This window comes from Rhinatrema bivittatum, chromosome 3 (genome assembly GCF_901001135.1).
Source record: "Rhinatrema bivittatum chromosome 3, aRhiBiv1.1, whole genome shotgun sequence".
NCBI classification, from domain to species: domain Eukaryota; kingdom Metazoa; phylum Chordata; class Amphibia; order Gymnophiona; family Rhinatrematidae; genus Rhinatrema; species Rhinatrema bivittatum.
Genome location: NC_042617.1, coordinates 403,663,684 through 403,685,484, shown reverse-complemented (window position 1 = coordinate 403,685,484; position 21,801 = coordinate 403,663,684).

The window sequence follows — 21,801 nt, the reverse complement described above, 5'->3', positions numbered from 1 at the left end:
ATACGACGAGAGTTTGTAAGGATCCTGGCTGTGGCGTTTTGCAGCATCTGTAATGATTTAGTTGTGGAGGCGGGGAGGCCGAGTAGTAGCGCGTTGCAGTAGTCAATCGTTGAAACAGTATGGCTTGAAGGACTGAACGGTAATCATGAAAGTGTAGGAGAGGTCTCAGCTGTTTAAGAACATGTAGCTTATAGAAGCATTCCTTTGTGGTGGTGTTAATGAACTTTTTGAAGTTCATTCTGGTATCCAGAGTGGCACCAAGGTCTCTCACATGGCTTACTAATGGTATGATTCGGTTGCTGATGAGGGGGTTATTATCGTTGGGAGAGATGACGAGGAGTTCTGTTTTGGACATATTAAGAACCAGATTTAGAGTAGAGAGTAGGAGGTTGATGGAGTGAAGGCAGCTGATCCAGAAGTTTAGGGTGCTGTTGATGGGATCCGTGATGGGTATTAGGATCTGCACGTCATCAGCGTATATAAAGTGGGTAAGGTTAAGGCTTTCAAGTAACTGGCAAAGGGGTAGCAGATAGATATTAAACAGGGTAGGGGATAGTGATGAACCCTGGGGTACTCCTTGATTGGAAGGGATGGGGAGGGATTCTTTATCGTTAATTCTAACTTTGTAGTGCCTGTTGTTGAGGAAAGATTTGAACCAGATGAGTGCAGAACCTGTGATGCCGATTTCTGCCAGACGGTTGATGAGGATTAAGAACATAAGAACATAAGAAAATGCCATACTGGGTCAGACCAAGGGTCCATCAAGCCCAGCATCCTGTTTCCAACAGTGGCCAATCCAGGCCATAAGAACCTGGCAAGTACCCAAAAACTAAGTCTATTCCATGTAACCATTGCTAATGGCAGTGGCTATTCTCTAAGTGAACTTAATAGCAGGTAATGGACTTCTCCTCCAAGAACTTATCCAATCCTTTTTTAAACACAGCTATACTAACTGCACGAACCACATTCTCTGGCAACAAATTCCAGAGTTTAATTGTGCATTGAGTAAAAAAGAACTTTCTCCGATTAGTTTTAAATGTGCCCCATGCTAACTTCATGGAGTGTCCCCTAGTCTTTCTACTATCCGAAAGAGTAAATAACCGATTCACATCTACCCATTCTAGATCTCTCATGATTTTAAACACCTCTATCATATCCCCCCTCAGTCGTCTCTTCTCCAAGCTGAAAAGTCCTAACCTCTTTAGTCTTTCCTCATAGGGGAGCTGTTCCATTCCTCTTATCATTTTGGTAGCCCTTCTCTGTACCTTCTCCATCGCAATTATATCTTTTTTTAGATGCGGCAACCAGAATTGTACACAGTATTCAAGGTGCGGTCTCACCATGGAGCGATAACAGAGGCATTATGACATTTTCCATTTTATTCACCATTCCCTTTCTAATAATTCCCAACATTGTTTGCTTTTTTGACTGCCGCAGCACACTGAACCGACGATTTCAATGTGTTATCCACTATGACACCTAGATCTCTTTCTTGGGTTGTAGCACCTAATATGGAACCCAACATCGTGTAATTATAGCATGGGTTATTTTTCCCTATATGCATCACCTTGCACTTATCCACATTAAATTTCATCTGCCATTTGGATGCCCAATTTTCCAGTCTCTCAAGGTCTTCCTGCAATTTATCACAATCTGCTTGTGATTTAACTACTCTGAACAATTTTGTGTCATCTGCAAATTTGATTATCTCACTCGTCGTATTTCTTTCCAGATCATTTATAAATATATTGAACAGTAAGGGTCCCAATACAGATCCCTGAGGCACTCCACTGTCCACTCCCTTCCACTGAGAAAATTGCCCATTTAATCCTACTCTCTGTTTCCTGTCTTTTAGCCAGTTTGCAATCCACGAAAGGACATCGCCACCTATCCCATGACTTTTTACTTTTCCTAGAAGCCTCTCATGAGGAACTTTGTCAAACGCCTTCTGAAAATCCAAGTATACTATATCTACCGGTTCACCTTTATCCACATGTTTATTAACTCCTTCAAAAAAGTGAAGCAGATTTGTGAGGCAAGACTTGCCCTGGGTAAAGCCATGCTGACTTTGTTCCATTAAACCATGTCTTTCTATATGTTCTGTGATTTTGATTGTTAGAACACTTTCCACTATTTTTCCTGGCACTGAAGTCAGGCTAACCGGTCTGTAGTTTCCCGGATCGCCCCTGGAGCCCTTTTTAAATATTGGGGTTACATTTGCTATCCTCCAGTCTTCAGGTACAATGGATGATTTTAATGATAAGTTACAAATTTTTACTAATAGGTCTGAAATTTCATTTTTTAGTTCCTTCAGAACTCTGGGGTGTATACCATCCGGTCCAGGTGATTTACTACTCTTCAGTTTGTCAATCAGGCCTACCACATCTTCTAGGTTCACCGTGATTTGATTCAGTCCATCTGAATCATTACCCATGAAAACCTTCTCCATTACGGGTACCTCCCCAACATCCTCTTCAGTAAACACCGAAGCAAAGAAATCATTTAATCTTTCCGCGATGGTTTACTGTGTCGAACACTGCTGAAATGTCGAGAAGAGCCAGTAGGTAGGATTGGCCTTTGTCAAGACCCATCAGGATGTTGTCTGTTAATGAGAGTAAGAGAGATTCCATGTTTAAGCGTTTCCGGAAACTGAATTGAGACGGATAGAGAATATTATGGGAGTCAAGGTAATCTGTTAGTTGGTTGTTTACCAGTTTTTCCATTAGTTTGGCAATAAATGGTAAGTTAGCAATGGGGCAGAAGTTTACGGGGTTGGCTGGATCCAGGTTAGGTTTTTTTAGTAAGGGTTTTATGGAAGAAGTTTTTAAAGAGTCCGGGACAGATCCTTGAGTGAGGGAGCAATTTATGATGTCGGCCAGTGGTTTGGCTATGGTGTTAGGGATGGTAAGTAGGAGTTTGGTAGGTATTTGGTCTGTTGGATGTGAAGGCTTCATTTTCTTGATTATAGATTCGATTTCCAGGGAGGATGTGAGTTCAAATGATTCTAGTGTCGGTTTATGAATAGCTGGGGAAGGGTTTTGGCCAGGTGGGGGCTGGGTGTTTGAAGTAGTCAGAGGTGCGATTAAATTTTTTATTTTGTTGTCGAAGAATAAGGCCAGTTCCGTAGATTTGTTTTGGGCTTCTTCTTCTGGGATGATAGGAGGAACAGGAGTGGTAAGGGCTGCAACATAAGAAAATAATGTTTTTGGGTCATAGATAAAGCTATGTATTTTTTTGGCGTAGAAATCTCTCTTAGTACGTAGAATGGTGATCCTGTAATGGTTCATAGCGGTTTTATAAGGAGCCTGGGAGGTAGGGAAGGGGTCCTTACGCCAGCATTGTTCTTTATGTTGAAGGTCTTGTTTGAGCTTTTTTAATTCATAGAAACATAGAAACATAGAAATGACGGCAGAAGAAGACCAAACGGCCCATCCAGTCTGCCCAGCAAGCTTCACACGTTTTTTTCTCTCATACTTATCTGTTTCTCTTAGCTCTTGGTTCTATTTCCCTTCCACCCCCACCATTGAAATATCTAGCTTGATTAGTTAGGGGTAGTAGGGGTAGTAACCGCCGCAATAAGCAAGCTACACCCATGCTTATTTGTTTTACCCAGACTATGTTATACAGTCCTTATTGGTTGTTTTTCTTCTCCCCTGCTGTTGAAGCAGGGAGCTATGCTGGAAATGCGTGATGTATCAGTCTTCTCCCATGCTGTTGAAGCAGAGAGCCATGCTGGATATGCATCGAAAGTGAAGTATCGGACACAATTGGTTTGGGGTAGTAACCGCCGTAACAAGCCAGCTACTCCCCACTTTGTGAGTGCGAACCCTTTTTTCTTCTCCCCTGCCGTTGAAGCAGAGAACTATGCTGTATGTGCATTGAAGGTGAAGCATCAGGCTTATTTGGTTTGGGGTAGTAACCGCTGTAACAAGCCAGCTACTCCCCTCTTTGTGAGTGTAAATCCATTTTTCCACATTTCCTCTTGCTGTTGAAGCTTAGAGCGATGTTGGAGTCACAGTAAGCATGTGTATGTTTATTGAATAAGGGTATTGTCTCCAGGCAGTAGCCGTCATTCTGGCGAGTCACCCACTCTTCATTGGCGGCCTCTTGACTTTATGGATTGAGAACCAAAGTTTTTTATTAGGATGGGCTGGATTGATTTCTTTGGATGACATGGGGCAGATTTTATTTGCTACTGAGCGCGTGATGTTTAGCCAAGAGATCATGGCAGTGTCGGCATTGGAGAGGTCCAAGTTAGTTAGGTCCTTGGCAAGGCTGGTGCTGAGGTCGACCATGGACCATGGTTTTCTGAATTGGATAGTAGTTTTAGGAATGATGGGAGTCGATTTTTTTTCTTATTGATAATTCTGTAGAAATCAGCGAATGATCTGACCAGGGGATGGGGGTACAGGTAGGGGGAGAAGTGGGCGAGATACGATAATTTATGAATATGAGGTCCAAAGTGTGGCCTGCTTTATGAGTGGGTTTGTTTATAATTTGTTTGAAGCCCATGGCCTGGAAAGAAGATAGGAGGGCTTCACAGTTGGAGGTGGGAGAAGGAGAGTCAACATGGATGTTGAAGTCTCCTAAAATGATTTCTCCCATGCTACTAATGCCTTAAATGATAGATCCCATGCTACTAATGCCTTTAATAAGCAGTGGCTATTCCCTAAGTCAACTTGATTAATAGCAATTTATTGACTTCTCAAGTAACTTGTCAAACCTTTATGTAAATACAACTATGCTAACCACCTTAACCACATCATCTGGCAACAAATTCCAGAACCTAATTGTGCATTGAGTGAAAAATAATTTTCTCAGATTTGTTTCAAATGTTCAACTTGGTAATTTTCAGGGAGTGCCCCTACTGCTTCTATTATCTGAAAGAATAGGCAACCAACTATTAAATACCCATTCTAGTCCTCTCATGATTTTTGTAGATCTACATTATTTCCACCCCCCCCCCCCCCCCCCTTAGTCATCTCTTTTCCAAGCTGAACAGCCAAAACTTCTTTAGCCTTTCCTCAAAGGGAAGTTATTCATTTTTATTTGCTCCACCCCCTTCCCAGACCCCTAATCCCTGAATATATTTATTACTGCCCTGGGCAGAAAGTCCTCTGTCACAGTTGCTCCCCCATTATATTTTATTGGTGTGATTTTGTTAATTTTCTTTTCTTTTTCTTCTCTTAGCCAAATCAGCAAACCTAGTTAAAACAAGTAATACCACTTTATCTATTGCATACTTGAGAGGGAAAAGTGATAGTCTTCTGCTCTCAGAAATATTCCTGGCTCTATTTTGTTATGGTAAAAGTCATTATTCTATAGGTAGTATTACTAGTTTCCCTACAGCAGACTACAGTGGTCATCCTTAAATGTTTTGACAGATAGTCCTTAGTATATAACCCATGCAACACTCTTACTTACAGCATAGGCTCCTCCCTTCCAGTCTTATCTCATCCTTATATTCTCTCTCACATAACAATACTATCTGTACCCACACTGTACACTTTATTACATACTCTTGAACTCAAATACATTTTTCTGAGTTTCAAATAACTATTATTTTAAATGAATTTGCAAAATACAACAAATAAGGGGCAATTTGTTTCATTCGGGGGGCGATGAAACAAATTGAGGGGGGCCAAATTAAACAAATGGCGCCTGTGGCCTTCAGCCCTTACCATGTGACAGAGGCTACTGGTGCCATTGCCCTACCATGTGACAGGGGACGGCCAATGGCCCTGGTAGCCTCTGTCATATGGTACGGGCTAAAGGCCACAGGTGCCATTTTGGGTAGTGGTAGCGAAAGGTCCGGGAGCAGCAGATTGCTCCCGGGCCCCTTGCTGGACCACCAGGGGTTTTTGTGAGTCTTGGTGGAGGTCAGGAGGGTGGAGTGACAGGGGGAAGTCAGGGCTGGGCAGAATTTTGAAGGGGCACTTTATGCTGCTTCAAAATTCTGCCACCTCACCCTTATCTCCATGCTATAGATATTTTAATACTTTTTACTTTTATTGTTGTATATATAATTTATTGTTAATGTTACTTGCATGCATTGCACCAATTCGCACTCTATGCCCTTGCCTTGTTAATCCCCCCTCCTGTTCTTCCTACCCCCACTGTTTCGCTGTATTTCTCTCAGTTCCATGTAAACCGATATGATGCATCCACGAATGTTGGTATAGAAAAGTAGTTAAAATTAGGGATGTGAATCGTTTTCCATATCGTCTTAACGATAGAAATCGTGTGGCAGGGCAAGAAAATCGTCTTAGGCATGATTTTTTAGTTAAAAAATCGTTAAAAATCGTTTTTTCCGATTAGTGCGCACTAACTCGAGTTAGTGCGCACTAACGGGAGTTAGTGCGCACTAACTGGGAGTTAGTGCGCACTAACTGAAAATGATACAATTTGACACTTTTCAGGTCAGTTAAGGTCAGTTTAGGAATGAATATGTATTCCTATTGGCTGCCCTCTTATTTATTCATGTTACCAAGTTTCCTACTGACAGTATATGGGGGATGGGAAATGGAAACAGTTGGTAGCTTGACAAAACAAGTAATGTGATCAGTCAATGTGACTAGAACTTCTGCCCTAACCCTGATACCAGGGGTATTGTGATCTTCCTGCACACAGTGCCCTATCCCTATTAATACCAGGAGTGTTGTGATCTTCCTGCACACAGTGCCCTATCCCTAATACCAGGGGTGTTGTGATCTTCCTGCACACAGTGCCCTATTCCTGATACTGGGGGTGTTGTGATCTTCCTGCACACAGTGCCCTATTCCTGATACCGGGGGTGTTGTGATCTTCTTGCACACATCCCGATATCAGGGATAGGGCACTGCATGCAGGAAGATCACAACACTCCTGGTATTAATAGGGATAGGGCACTGCATGCAGGAAGATCACAACACTCCTGGTATTAATAGGGATAGGGCACTGCATGCAGGAAGATCACAACACCCCTGGTATCAGGGATAGGGCACTGTGTCCAGGAAGATCACAATACCCCGGAGGAGTGAGGGTCAGGCAGCTCCCCCCTGTCTGTGAAGCCAGCCTCTCACTAGTAATGCAGGGAGGGAGCTGTCTCAGACTTCACCATCCTCCCCCCCCCCCCTTACCCACACACCATTCACTAGCTGGGACATGGGGGAAGTCAGGAGTGAGGGTCAGGCAGCTCCCCCCTGTCTGTGAAGCCAGCCTCTCACTAGTAATGCAGGGAGGGAGCTGTCTCAGACTTCACCATCCTCCCCCCCCCTCACCCACACACCATTCACTAGCTGGGACATGGGGGAAGTCAGGAGTGAGGGTCAGGCAGCTCCCCCCTGTCTGCGAAGCCAGCCTCTCACTAGTAATGCAGGGAGGGAGCTGTCTCAGACTTCACCATCCTCCCCCCCCCCCCCTCACCCACACACCATTCACTAGCTGGGACATGGGGGAAGTCAGGAGTGAGGGTCAGGCAGCTCCCCCCTGTCTGTGAAGCCAGCCTCTCACTAGTAATGCAGGGAGGGAGCTGTCTCAGACTTCACCATCCACCCCCCCCCCCCCCTCACCCACACACCATTCACTAGCTGGGACATGGGGGAAGTCAGGAGTGAGGGACAGGCAGCTCCCCCCTGTCTGTGAAGCCAGCCTCTCACTAGTAATGCAGGGAGGGAGCTGTCTCAGACTTCACCATCCTCCCCCCCCCCCCTCACCCACACACCATTCACTAGCTGGGACATGGGGGAAGTCAGGAGTGAGGGTCAGGCAGCTCCCCCCTGTCTGTGAAGCCAGCCTCTCACTAGTAATGCAGGGAGGGAGCTGTCTCAGACTTCACCATCCTCCCCCCCCCCTCACCCACACACCATTCACTAGCTGGGACATGGGGGAAGTCAGGAGTGAGGGTCAGGCAGCTCCCCCCTGTCTGCGAAGCCAGCCTCTCACTAGTAATGCAGGGAGGGAGCTGTCTCAGACTTCACCATCCTCCCCCCCCCTCACCCACACACCATTCACTAGCTGGGACATGGGGGAAGTCAGGAGTGAGGGTCAGGCAGCTCCCCCCTGTCTGTGAAGCCAGCCTCTCACTAGTAATGCAGGGAGGGAGCTGTCTCAGACTTCACCATCCTCCCCCCCCCCCTCACCCACACACCATTCACTAGCTGGGACATGGGGGAAGTCAGGAGTGAGGGTCAGGCAGCTCCCCCCTGTCTGCGAAGCCAGCCTCTCACTAGTAATGCAGGGAGGGAGCTGTCTCAGACTTCACCATCCTCCCCCCCCCCTCACCCACACACCATTCACTAGCTGGGACATGGGGGAAGTCAGGAGTGAGGGTCAGGCAGCTCCCCCCTGTCTGTGAAGCCAGCCTCTCACTAGTAATGCAGGGAGGGAGCTGTCTCAGACTTCACCATCCACCCCCCCCCCCTCACCCACACACCATTCACTAGCTGGGACATGGGGGAAGTCAGGAGTGAGGGACAGGCAGCTCCCCCCTGTCTGTGAAGCCAGCCTCTCACTAGTAATGCAGGGAGGGAGCTGTCTCAGACTTCACCATCCTCCCCCCCCCCTCACCCACACACCATTCACTAGCTGGGATATGGGGGAAGTCAGGAGTGAGGGTCAGGCAGCTCCCCCCTGTCTGTGAAGCCAGCCTCTCACTAGTAATGCAGGGAGGGAGCTGTCTCAGACTTCACCATCCTCCCCCCCCCCTCACCCACACACCATTCACTAGCTGGGACATGGGGGAAGTCAGGAGTGAGGGTCAGGCAGCTCCCCCCTGTCTGCGAAGCCAGCCTCTCACTAGTAATGCAGGGAGGGAGCTGTCTCAGACTTCACCATCCTCCCCCCCCCCCTCACCCACACACCATTCACTAGCTGGGACATGGGGAAGTCAGGGGGGAGGGTCAGGCAGCTCCCCCCTGTCTGTGAAGCCAGCCTCTCACTAGTAATGCAGGGAGGGAGCTGTCTCAGACTTCACCATCCTCCCCCCCCCCCCCCCACCCACACACCATTCACTAGCTGGGACATGGGGGAAGTCAGGAGTGAGGGTCAGGCAGCTCCCCCCTGTCTGTGAAGCCAGCCTCTCACTAGTAATGCAGGGAGGGAGCTGTCTCAGACTTCACCATCCTCCCCCCCCCCCCCCCCCCCTCACCCACACACCATTCACTAGCTGGGACATGGGGGAAGTCAGGAGTGAGGGTCAGGCAGCTCCCCCCTGTCTGTGAAGCCAGCCTCTCACTAGTAATGCAGGGAGGGAGCTGTCTCAGACTTCACCATCCTCCCCCCCCCCCCTCACCCACACACCATTCACTAGCTGGGACATGGGGGAAGTCAGGAGTGAGGGTCAGGCAGCTCCCCCCTGTCTGTGAAGCCAGCCTCTCACTAGTAATGCAGGGAGGGAGCTGTCTCAGACTTCACCATCCCCCCCCCCCCCTCACCCCACACACCATTCACTAGCTGGGACATGGGGGAAGTCAGGAGTGAGGGTCAGGCAGCTCCCCCCTGTCTGTGAAGCCAGCCTCTCACTAGTAATGCAGGGAGGGAGCTGTCTCAGACTTCACCATCCTCCCCCCCCCCCTCACCCACACACCATTCACTAGCTGGGACATGGGGGAAGTCAGGAGTGAGGGTCAGGCAGCTCCCCCCTGTCTGTGAAGCCAGCCTCTCACTAGTAATGCAGGGAGGGAGCTGTCTCAGACTTCACCATCCTCCCCCCCCCCCCCCTCACCCACACACCATTCACTAGCTGGGACATGGGGGATGTCAGGAGTGAGGGTCAGGCAGCTCCCCCCTGTCTGTGAAGCCAGCCTCTCACTAGTAATGCAGGGAGGGAGCTGTCTCAGACTGGTATCAGGGTTAGGGCACTGTGTGCAGGAAGATCACAACACTCCTGGTATTAATAGGGATAGGGCACTGTAAGAGATGACTGTAGTAGATTGAATAAAGATCTGATGTTTCTGCTCTCCTCACACCAAACAAAAACAACACACAAGCAGAGAAGCCCTTCTTACAAAGCTGAGCTAGTGAGTTAAGTAGGAGGAAAAGTAAACATACTGGTGCCAGTGTGGCTACTTAAAAAATACACTTACCAACAATCAATTACATATATTTGAACTGTGTACAGTTCCAGCCAGGACCACCTTTCTAAAATGCACAGTGATTGGCAAATTCAACATGCACTAGCATTTCAGGTGCCTGCTAACAAAAATAATAAACAAACAAGTTCTAGTCACGTGAGTGCTGATCATTACATTACTTTTTTTGTCAAGCTTCCAACTGTTTCCATTTCACATCCCCCCAACCATATTGGTAACATCAATAGATAAGAGCACAGCCAGCCAATAGGAATACATACATACATATTCATTCCTAAGTGACCTTTACTGACCTGGGAAGTGTGAACACTCTGTTTCATTTTCTGTTGGTGTTCGTTAGTTTCCAGTTCCATTTCCCATCCCCCCAACCATCACCTCAGTGGTAACCTTGGTAATATCAATAGATAAGAGGGCAGCCAGCCAATAGGAACACATATTCATTCCTAACTGACCTTCAGTGACCTGGAAAGTGTTTATTTGTATCATTTTCAGTTAGTGCGCACTAAATCGAGTTAGTGCGCACTAACGGGGAGTTAGTGCGCACTAACACGATTTAACGATTTTTTAACGATAAATCGTTTAGAATTTCTATTGTATCGTGTTCTATAACGATTTAAGACGATATAAACATTATCGGACGATAATTTTAATCGTTGAAAAACGATTCACATCCCTAGTTAAAATTAACAAATACATAAATAAATGTCTCATTGGCTCACGAGTAGGGGTGGTACCCCCTAATGGTCAGCTCTAGGCCCAGGCCTAGCTCTTCTAGTGCTTCCGCTGGCCCTGACTGTAGTAGCTCTCCATGTGGCCATATGTACACTTACTGTATAAGAGGCCATGTGGTGCTGTTTAAAAGTTATCTTCATACAGATTTTAAAAATCATATTTTTTTTTCTATAGCCCCTTTGGGGTTTTAGTTTCCAGGTGAAAACTGGCGGGGGGGGGGGGGTGTCCTTTCAGGCATTTATTTTTTGGGGATGATGAGAGTCCTTATGCTTCTCTATGGTTCCAGCCATGCCCTGTGAAAAATCATCTATGATAGGTGGTGAAGAACTGGAGCCCTTAAAAGAACAATTTTCAAGGTCATATATGCATGAAAATAGTGATTTACCCACATAAAGAGGCCAATGCAATATTTGTGCATAGAAAATGAGAGCTCAATGTTGTGCTCCATTTTTCCTAATGCACTAAAAAGGAGGGTTAGGGAAAATTGTGCATCCCTAGCATCTCCTCAGCATTGGGCGCCCAGGAGAGGTGGCTGTCAGTGCAGGTTGGGAAAACATGCACTCAATATGAGCATCTGTTTTTCTCCTGCTACCCACACAATATCCACGAACAAGGTACACGGCCTGGACTATGTATCTTGTGCGTTTATATTGGGTACCCAGATTTGGTTTTTTTTACCCAAAACTTTTTTTTTAACCTGAATCTGCTTTCTGTAGTTCCTCCTACTTAGTATTGCGATGATACTAATAGGAGGAATCACAGAAAGCAGAATGTTTTCATTTTATCAATGAACCCTTGAGTGTGGCATACTTTTATGCCATCCCCGGGCTGGCTTAAAATTTGCTGCATTGCAATGGGCACATTGGCCGCATGGGAAATTTTTTGCATCGTGGGTTACAGCTCATCTACATGGGTTACAGCCTCATCTACATGGAATTTACATGTGATGAGTGCTAATATCTCGTGGTGGTTTGGACATCTGTTTTGGAAGCACTATTCCCCATATTGCATTGGGGGTTGTAGATGCATATCCAAACATGCATCCAATTGCATGTTAAGCCTTCTATTAGCCGCATTGCACGGTATTGCGTCAGTCCCAAAATGACTATTGGAAAATTTCCCTCCCCATGTATTACTAAAAGTGTGCATGAAATTGTACAACACACATACTTTTAGCTGCATTTGCAGGTGTCATTCTCAGAGGTATGCTTAGGTTAGGAAAGGAGATTTACCTATATAGATTGCATTTTCAACTTGTGTACATTTCCATTGGGAGAAAGTACCCGCACAAAAAAGAGATGACAATATCCATGGGTACTTTGTACCCATGGGATGTTTCAAAGTGAAAGTATGCACTTTGAAGCTTGGTGCATAGTCTTGTGATTAAAAGGTTCCAAAAATGCAGTCTGGAAACCTTCCCCATGTGTGGCAGATGAGATTAATTTCCCCTTTGTCCCTTCCCATGTTGCCCTTTGTTCATTTGCAGAATACTGTTGTGAGTTATCAGATCAGGAAAACAATGTAGGGTCTCACCATTGAATATTCTAAATAAAGGAAAATTCTGCTTTGGTATCTGAGAAGCCAGTGTTTCAACATTTTAGGGCAGAGAAAGAAGAATGCAGGAATGAAAAGGGTTTTTTTTGGTGGGATTTAGATTATTGTGTTTTCCAAGAATGCAGTTTTTTGTTTTGTGGCTTCCTAATCCATTTATGGTTTTATTTTGTTTTTAGCAAATATGAAGTTTTCTATATTGCTGCTGCTACCCCATTGTCTAGTATGAATGGGATCTAAGCTGTGTTAGTGTTTGAGAGGATAATTACATTTAAAAAAAATGGAATTTGATGTGTAGGCAACCGGTATTAGCTTCTTTCTCAAGCTTTGCACTGATGCCACACATGAGTATGCCCTGTGTGCTACCCTGCTCTATTCTTGATGTTGCTAACATCAGCAGTCCAACTTTGCATGTCTGAAAAAGGAATAATGAATCTCATGCATCCTATAATGAAGAAGATTATGAATTAAATATTGGCAGGACTAAAAACCATGAAAATACCCACTGGAAGAAAAGAAGGGTGGGGGTAGATATAAAGAAACATTTAAACATCTGAAAGGTATTATTGCACAAGAGATAAACCTTCCTTTATAATGGAAAGGGAGTACTAGAGCAAAGCGCCATGGTATGAACATTCAAAGGAAAGACTTAGAAGCAAGGTAGGAAATGTTTTTTTCACATTAATGAACAGAACAGGTGATGGATGATAACATGGTAAGTGACTTAAAGAGGGGAATTTTCAAAAGCCATTTACCCATGTAAATGGCTATTTACCCAGATAAAAGGTAGTAGGGGTGTACACAGGCAAACATTTTTTCAGGTAATTTCATTTGTTTAGTTCCTATGTCTTTTCTGTCACAGTTTTTTTTGTTTTGGTTCCATTTGTTGCATTACTTTATGCACATAAATGTGGTTTTACATGAATACAATTTTGCATATGCACATAAAATTGGATTTATGCTAGTATGTAACATTTTATGTATTTAAAAAAAGTTATGCAGGCATAGTAAAATTGAATAAAATAACTGCACACCAATTTTAAAAGAGGTATCTAAAAATTCTCCACCCTGCGTGTGGGTAAAGACATATTTGGGATCAATAACACACTTTCACCTGCGGGAAATGTAGCTGGGATCAGAGGAGGGATGGCGGAGGGCAGGCAACAGCACAAATAGTTTTGCATTTTCAAAAGTATGCATGTTATATAGAAACATGACAGCAGAAAAAGACCATACCAGTCATCTAACCTCAGCCTGTTGTTTATCAGGAAAAGGTATCTGCAGGAAAAACAAGTATACATTTCTGTGTGTACATTTCCCTGGGCAATTTTCAGAGGCAAAGTTCATAGGTACTTTCCCTTTGAAAACTAGGACATAGTCCTTAGAGGAAAGTACCAGCAGAGTTTGCAACCATCTGGATAGTTTTGAAAATTACCCCTTAAAAAGCCATGGGTTAAGCACAGAGGCACGTGCAAGTTATAAAATCAGGGGTCGGTGCATGCAAGGGGGTGCACAATTGTGCACCTTGCTTGCGCCGGGCCACGCTTCCTTCCCCCGTTCCCTCCCAGGCCACTCCGAAATCGGAAGCAGCCTGGAAGGGAACTTCCCTGCCCCCTAACCTGACCTTCCCACCCCTTCCCCTAACCTTTCCTCCCCCTAGCCCTACTCTAACCCCCCCTAAAATTTTTAATTTACCTTTTGCGCCTGCCGGCTGACCTCCAGCACACAATCCCAAGCACAGCAGCAAATGGTCACTATGCCTGAAGCCTCTAACACCGCCCAGCCCTGCCCCCGGATCGCCCCACCTCGCCCACACCCCACCCCCTTACCACCCTTTTAGTAAAGCACCGGGACTTACACACGTCCCGGGGCTTTATGCGCGTCACCGGGCCTTTTGAAAATAGGCCCGACGCACGTAGACCCAGTTACGCACGTAACCCTTTTAAAATCCAGCCCTAAATAAAAACCATAGCATGTACTTGCAAAACCATGATTTATAAGCAGAAGGAATATTTTAAAATATGCATGTGTACTTGCATATTTCATATCACACAAAGGATACAGAGAAGAAGCACGAAGACCCGAGTTTTGCAGTTCAAAAACACAGACTTTGAGGAAATGGGGAAGTACCTGGAGGAAGAACTAAAAGGCTGGGAGAATAAGAGATATGTGGATCAACAGTGGACCAAACTAAAAGGAGCAATTATCAAGGCAACTAATCTATATGTTAGAAAAGTAAAGATAAGCAAAAGAAAAATGAAACCTATATGGTTCTCAAAGGAAGTGGCTGACAAAATAAAAACTAAAAGAACAGCATTCAAGAAATATAAAGGATCTCAAAGGGAGGAGCACAAAGAAGAATATCTGATAAAACTGAGGGAGACTAAGAAAGTAATCAAGATGGCAAAAAGTCAAGCGGAAGAAAGGATTGCCAAAGAGGTAAGAAGAGGTGACAAAACATTTGTCAGATACATCAGAGAAAGGAGAAACGTTCCAAGTGGTATAGTGAAATTGAAAGGTGAAAAGGATGAATGTGTAGAGAGAGATGAAGAAATGGCAGAAATACTAAACAAATACTTCAGTTCGATGATCACTAAAGAGGACCCAGGAGAAGGACTGTCACTAGTTAACAAGAAACTGGAGGGGAGTTGAGTAGATGACGTAACTCCATTTACAGAAGAGAATGTATGGGAAGAGCTGAGAAAACTGAAAGTGGACAAAGCCATGGGGCCTGATGAGGTTCATCCCAGGATACTGAGGGAGCTCAGAGATGTACTGGTGGGTCCGCTGCGTGACCTGTTCAATAAATCACTAGAAACGGGAGTGGTGCCGAGTGATTGGAGAAGAACGCTGGTGGTCCCACTTCACAAGAGTGGGAGCAGAGAGGAGTCTGGAAACTACAGGCCGGTTAGCCTCACCTCAGTGGTGGGTAAAGTGATGGAGTCACTGCTGAAAGAAAGAATAGTGAACTATCTACAGTCTGAGGAATTGCTGGACCAGAGGCAGCATGGATTCACCAGGGGAAGATCCTGTCAGACAAATCTGATTGACTTTTTCAACTGGGTGACTAGGGAATTGGATCAAGGAAGAGCGCTCAATGTCATCTACTTGGATTTCAGCAAGGCTTTTGATACGGTCCCACACAGGAGGCTGGTGAATAAAATGAGAAGCTTAGGAGTGAGTGCTGAGGTGGTGGGCCTGGATTGCAAACTGGTTGATGGAAAGACGACAATGTGTGATGATAAACGGAACTTACTCTGAAGAGAGAGCAGTGTTAAGCAGAGTGCCGCAAGGATCGGTGTTGGGACCGGTCCTGTTCAATATCCATGTGAGCGACATAGCAGACGAGATAGAAGGCAAGGTTTGTCTGTTTGCGGATCACACTAAGATGTGCAACAGAGTGGATACGTTGGAAGGAGTGGAGAGAATGAGACGGGATTTAAGGAAGCTGGAAGAGTGGTCGAAGATATGGCAGCTGAGATTCAATGCCAAGAAGTGCAAAGTTATGCATATGGGGTGTGGAAATCTGAAAGAAATGTATTCAATGGGGGGTGAAGGGCTGATGTGCACAGAGCAGGAGAGAGACCTAGGGGTGATAGTGTCTAATGATCTGAAGTCGGCAAAACAATGTGACAAGGTGATAGCTAAAGCCAGAAGAATGCTGGGCTGAATAGAGAGATGAATATCGAGTAAGAAAAGGGAAGTGATTATCCCCTTGTACAGGTCCTTAGTGAGGCCTCAACTGGTGTACTGTGCTCAGTTCTGGAGACCGTATCTACAAAGGGACAGAGACAGGATGGAGGCGGTACAGAGAAGGGTGACCAAAAAGCTGGAGGGTCTTCATCAAATGTCTTATGAGGAGAGATTGAAGAATCTAAATATGTACACCCTGGAGGAAAAGAGGAGCAGAGGTGATATGATACAGATTTTCAGTCACTTCAAAGGTTTTAATGACCCAAAGATAACGACAAACCGTTTCCATCAGAAAAAAATCAGCAGAACCAGGGGTCATGATTTAAAGCTCCAGGAAGGAAGATTCAGAACCAATACCAGGAAGTATTTCTTCACGGAGAGGGCAGTGGATGCCTGGAATGCCCTTCCGAAGGAAGTGGTGAAGACCAGAACTATGAAGGACTTCAAAGGGATGTGGGATAAACACCGTGGATCTATAAAGTCTAGAGGATGTGTATGAAGAGTGGGTGGCTCGTGGGAATGATGGCTACTACCTGGAGATAATACCAATGATGGCTAATACCTGGAGATAATACCCTTATTCAATAAACATTCACACAGTTAATGTGACTCCAACATTGCTCTAAGCTTCAACGGCAAGAGGTAATGTGGAAAAAAAAAAGATTTCCATTCACAAAAAATGCGGGGAGTAGCTTGCTGGTTACGGCGGTTACTACTCCTAACCAAATAAGCCTGATACTTCACTTTCAATGCCTATCCAGCAGAGCTCTCTACTTCAATGGCAAGGGAGAAAGTCTGATACTTCACGCATATCCAGCACAGCTCTCTGCTTCAACGGCAGGGGAGAAAGTTTGATACTTCACTTTCAATGCAAGTTAGCTCTCTGCTTCAACGGCAAGGGAGGAAGACTGATACTTCATGCATATCCAGCATAGCTCTCTACTTCAATGGCAGGGGGGATGAAAAAAAGTGGATCTATATACAGACAACAACCAACAAGGACTGAATTACATAGACTGGGTAAACAAGCATGGGTGTAGCTTGCTTATTGCGGCGGTTACTATCCCTAAATAATTAAGCTAGATATCCACTTAGATGCAGTTCCAACACTGCTATCTGCATTATAGCAGGGGTAGAAGGGATACAGAACCAAAAGATTACTAAGGGTCAAGAGCAACAGATAAGTATGAGAGAGGAGAAAAAAAAAAGAGTGCGAAGGCTTGCTGGGCAGACTGGATGGGACGTTTGGTCTTCTTCTTCCGTCATTTCTATGTTTCTATGAAATCACTAGTTTTCTTTTCTTTTTTTTTTAATTTATGCTTTATTAAAGTTCTCATACATTTTACAATGAAAAAGAAATAAGTAACTTGGATAACAGAACACTATGTTCAAGTAATAAATTTAAAAGATACAGAAAGAAAAAATAAACATATGTTATTCCATCATTAAGTCCACTTTAAATGGGAAGTCTTAGCAAGCAAAGAAATTATATTAGGAAACATTCATAATCCTGTATGAATAAACGGAGACTTAATATTCTATTGACCAGCTATGTGTATCCAATATAGCTATTACAAATCCCTCATCTACCTTTATCAGAAAGGAATACCTCCAGATGAGAAGGTTCAAGAAAAACAAATTTATTTTTCTGAAGTGTTATAAGACACTTTCAGGGAAACTTGAGGTAGAATGTGGCCGTGAAATCACTAGTTTTCTAATACTTCTATCAGTTCATCCAGTTCACCAAGACCCACCTAGTACTCCACCCTGCACTTTCCACAGTTCACCCAGACCTCCACTCAGAAATAGCAGGCAACAGATGAGTCTCATATCAATCGTGCTAATGAATTGGCAGGGGTAAAATTGTGCAAATATGTTGCCTAATTTATTTCCTTAATTCTTTTATGAAATGGTAACTTCTGTGTGTATCCCTTGGCCCTGTTCTGGAATTCCCCTAGACCGCCCATCTTTTGTGGAAGTAAATATTTGAGTGGAACCAAAAATATGTGTATATTTTTGATGTTCATAAAATAGCATATATAAGAATACAGACTACTTACTCACGTATATGCTAATTCAGGGGTGGTCAACTCAATTCCTCAAGAGCCACAAACAGACCAGGTTTTCAGTTATTCACATTAAAAGAAAATGAGATATATTTCCATGCACTGCCTTCATTGTATGCAAATCTGTCTCATGCATATTCATTGTGGATGTTCTGAAAATCAGACCTGTTTGTGGCTGTTGAGGACTGGAGTTGGCCATCCCTGTGCTAATTTTTCATGCATAATCTCTTTGAAAATGTACTCATATATTGTGTGTTAAAATACATACTTGAATGATTCAACAATGAGTGTTGGGTCTGCCAAAGTGAATGGTAAAATGGGTAACATGAAACTTTAGAAGGCCTAATGAAAATTCAGGAAACCATGCAGTTGGGTCTTTCTTGCTGGTAGGAATTTAATGACAGAATTAGCTAAGAAATGGACCTATCTGTCAGGCTACAAGTAAAAAAAAACTAAAATTCCTAGATGCAGCACAAACACATAGCCAAGATTGTCTGGCAGGCCACAGAGGGGGGTCTAAGACAATGGTTCTCAACCTTTTTTCCATTGGGACACACCTGACAGATAATCCTTACATGCATGACACAGTGAACACTTGACCATCATGGGGCTAAATGTAAACATATAGGGGCCGATTTTATTACGCACGCAGGGTACATTTGTGTGCGATACCCGGTGCGCACAAATGTACACCCGATTTTATAACATGTGCACCTTGCGCGCACCGAGCCCAAGGGGAGCCCCGATGGCTTTCCCTGTTCCCTCCAAGGCCGCTCCGAAATCGGAGCGACCTTGGAGGGAACTTTTTTTTCGGCCCTCGCCACCTTTCCCTCCCTTCCCCTATCTAACCAACCCACCAGCCCTAACTAAATCCCCCCCTACCTTTGTTTCAAAAGTTACGCCTGCCTTGGGCAGGCGTAACTTGCGTGCGTCGGCCAGCTGCCGGCACATGAACCTCTGGCACGGCTGCTGTGCCGGAGGACTCGGGAACGCCTCCAGCCCTGCCCCGGACCGCTGCCTCGCCCCCAGACTGCCCCAGACCTCCCATTTTTGAAAGCCCCGGGACATATGCGCATCCCGGGGCTTGTGCGTGCCGCCGAGCTTATGCAAAATAGGCTCGGCGGGCGCAGGGGTAGGTTTTCGGGGGTTACGCACGTATATTATGCACGTAACCCTTTGAAAATCTACCCCATACTCTGCATCCATAGAAACCAGCACACCCCTTTCCCCATGTTTCCAAACAATGGATGCAGAGATTTCCCCATATAACTCACCATATAAAAAATATATTCTGATTCTGGTACTATCTTAGTAACAGAAACACAAACTCTCTTACTACCAGGCTCACCTTAAAATACAAAACCTGAAAAAAAAAAATCCAGCACATGTGTAGCAAACCTGTCTTTCCATAGCATTACTAACTCCAAAAATACAGACAGCAATTTTGCTACCTATGAAAAGGCAACTGCACCACCAGTGCATGTCCTGTTGAGAATGAGAAAACGCAACAAATAAGACTGATACAATACCTCAGCTCACTCACACATACAGTTCCAACCTTCACCAAATACAGAATAAAAGAACACAAATTACAAATGTGGAGACAAAAACTGGAATGGAAACCTCAAAAAGCAACTCTGCATACAGTGCAAAACTGGAGAACTAGAAACAGAAATACATATCCTCCTACACTCAGCAAAGTACAAGGAGAGAAGAAATGCACATTCCCCAAACTGACATATCAAGGCTCTTGTACCCCTTTTCACTTTCCCTCCATGTCTCCATCATCCTTCACTCCTCTCAATTAATCCCTTTCAATCATCCACTCACACTCACAATCCCTGCCCAGCATTTCCGACCACCCCGCCCCCACCCACACACACACACACATCCTCTTCCCTGTGCTCTCTCTCTTCCCTTCTTGACTCTCCCTACTCCCTCCCTGCCCAGCTACCCTTCCTCCCTGATTCTCATCCATTCTTGCTCAGCAGCCCCCACACTCCCTCTCCTTTCCACTTCTATCTGCCCAGAATTTCCAACCTTCATTTCTCTACCCTCCACAGGTTGAAGAGATCAGCAGCAGCATCCCTCCCAGACTCAGCAGGGAAAGATAAGGTTTATGACACACTGGGGCCCAGAACAGCAGGAGTTGGCAATGTTTCACTCTGATCTGGGTGAAAGAGGAAACAGCCTCCCACTAAGCAAGAAAGAAGAGAAGGAAGTGAGAGTAGCCTCCTATCACCCCAATATAAGAGACGTCAACAAACTCCCACCCAGGCTGATAAGGAGACAGCTGGCCCTGCGACACACCTCCCAGGATCTTGTGACATGCCAATGTATCCCGACACACCTGTTGAGAACCACTGGTCTAAGAAACTGGATGTTCAGGCAACAGTCTCATTAGAATGGGACTATTTAAATTAGGCTGCAATGATAAGGTAAACTAGGAGCGTGATCTGTCTGGCAGGCTGCAAGCACAGTAAAAACTGGAAATCTATTAGAAACATAGTCAGGTCTGTCTGGAAAATGATTTAGGGGATCTAAGAAGTCAGATGTTCAGGCAACAGCCAATATGGCATTGGTGACTACTGAAATTATTGCAAAGCCTTACGGTTATGAATTAAAGGGAAGGTTCTGGGTATAAACCAAGAGGCTTATACAATAAAACTTACACAAAGCCAATTTTCAAATGAGCTATCAAAAGAAATTGAATGGGATTCTTAAAAAGTCAGTTAACGAGCCATGCAAAAGGATTAGCTCGTGCATGTATATAACATGTCAGAAATAGCATGGTCATACTGCTCTCATGCATGAAAACCTGAAAATACACTGATTAAATAGCATGAGCATGTTACTTACTAAAAGCATGCTAAATATCTTAAGCATGCTAAACTGAACATGCTCTATTCCTTTTTTCTCTTGTTTCTTCCTGCTGGTTAACAAAAGACATACAACTAAATACAGTTCTTCTTTGCTAATGCAGAGGGAAGAAGTGTATGCATGATGAGGAGATTACAAGATAGTGAAGAGATTCAGAAGAGTAGAAGACTGATATCATTGAATATTTGCAATCATATGTCTTATGTATCAGAAAAGGGTCTTCAGATTATGACATCAGAGAACATGGTTAGAAACAGAAGGGAACATGCAAGGGAGAGACCCAAGGTGTATTCTGGCTGTGCTGACTCAGAAGGATACTGGCATCTGACCATTTCCCTTCTTTGCTCACCCTATAGTATAGACCAGAGGTTCCTAAAACTGTTATGGGGGACCTCAAGTCAGTCAGGTTTTCAGGATATCCTCAATGAATATGCATGAGATAGAATTTGCATGCTCTAGAGGAAGTGCATGCAAATTTATCTCATGCATATTCACTAAGGATATCCTGTAAACCTGACTGGCTGAGGGTCTTCTAGGACCGGTTTGGGAACCACTAGTATAGGCACTATGATGACTATACCACATCGTCTGCTACTGCCTGAATGCTTACAAACATGGGTTTTGCACCCAAATTAAAACAATTGGTTAGTTTAAAGAAGCTTTTGAGGCTCAGACTGCACTTCACCCTCAAGCCTTTGAATTAATACAATGGTCACAATAATAATGTCAATTACAGCAAAGACCTTTGGCAATTTATTGCTTGAAAATACATTTGCTTTGTGTAAAGAAAGGCCATTTTATTTTTAAAT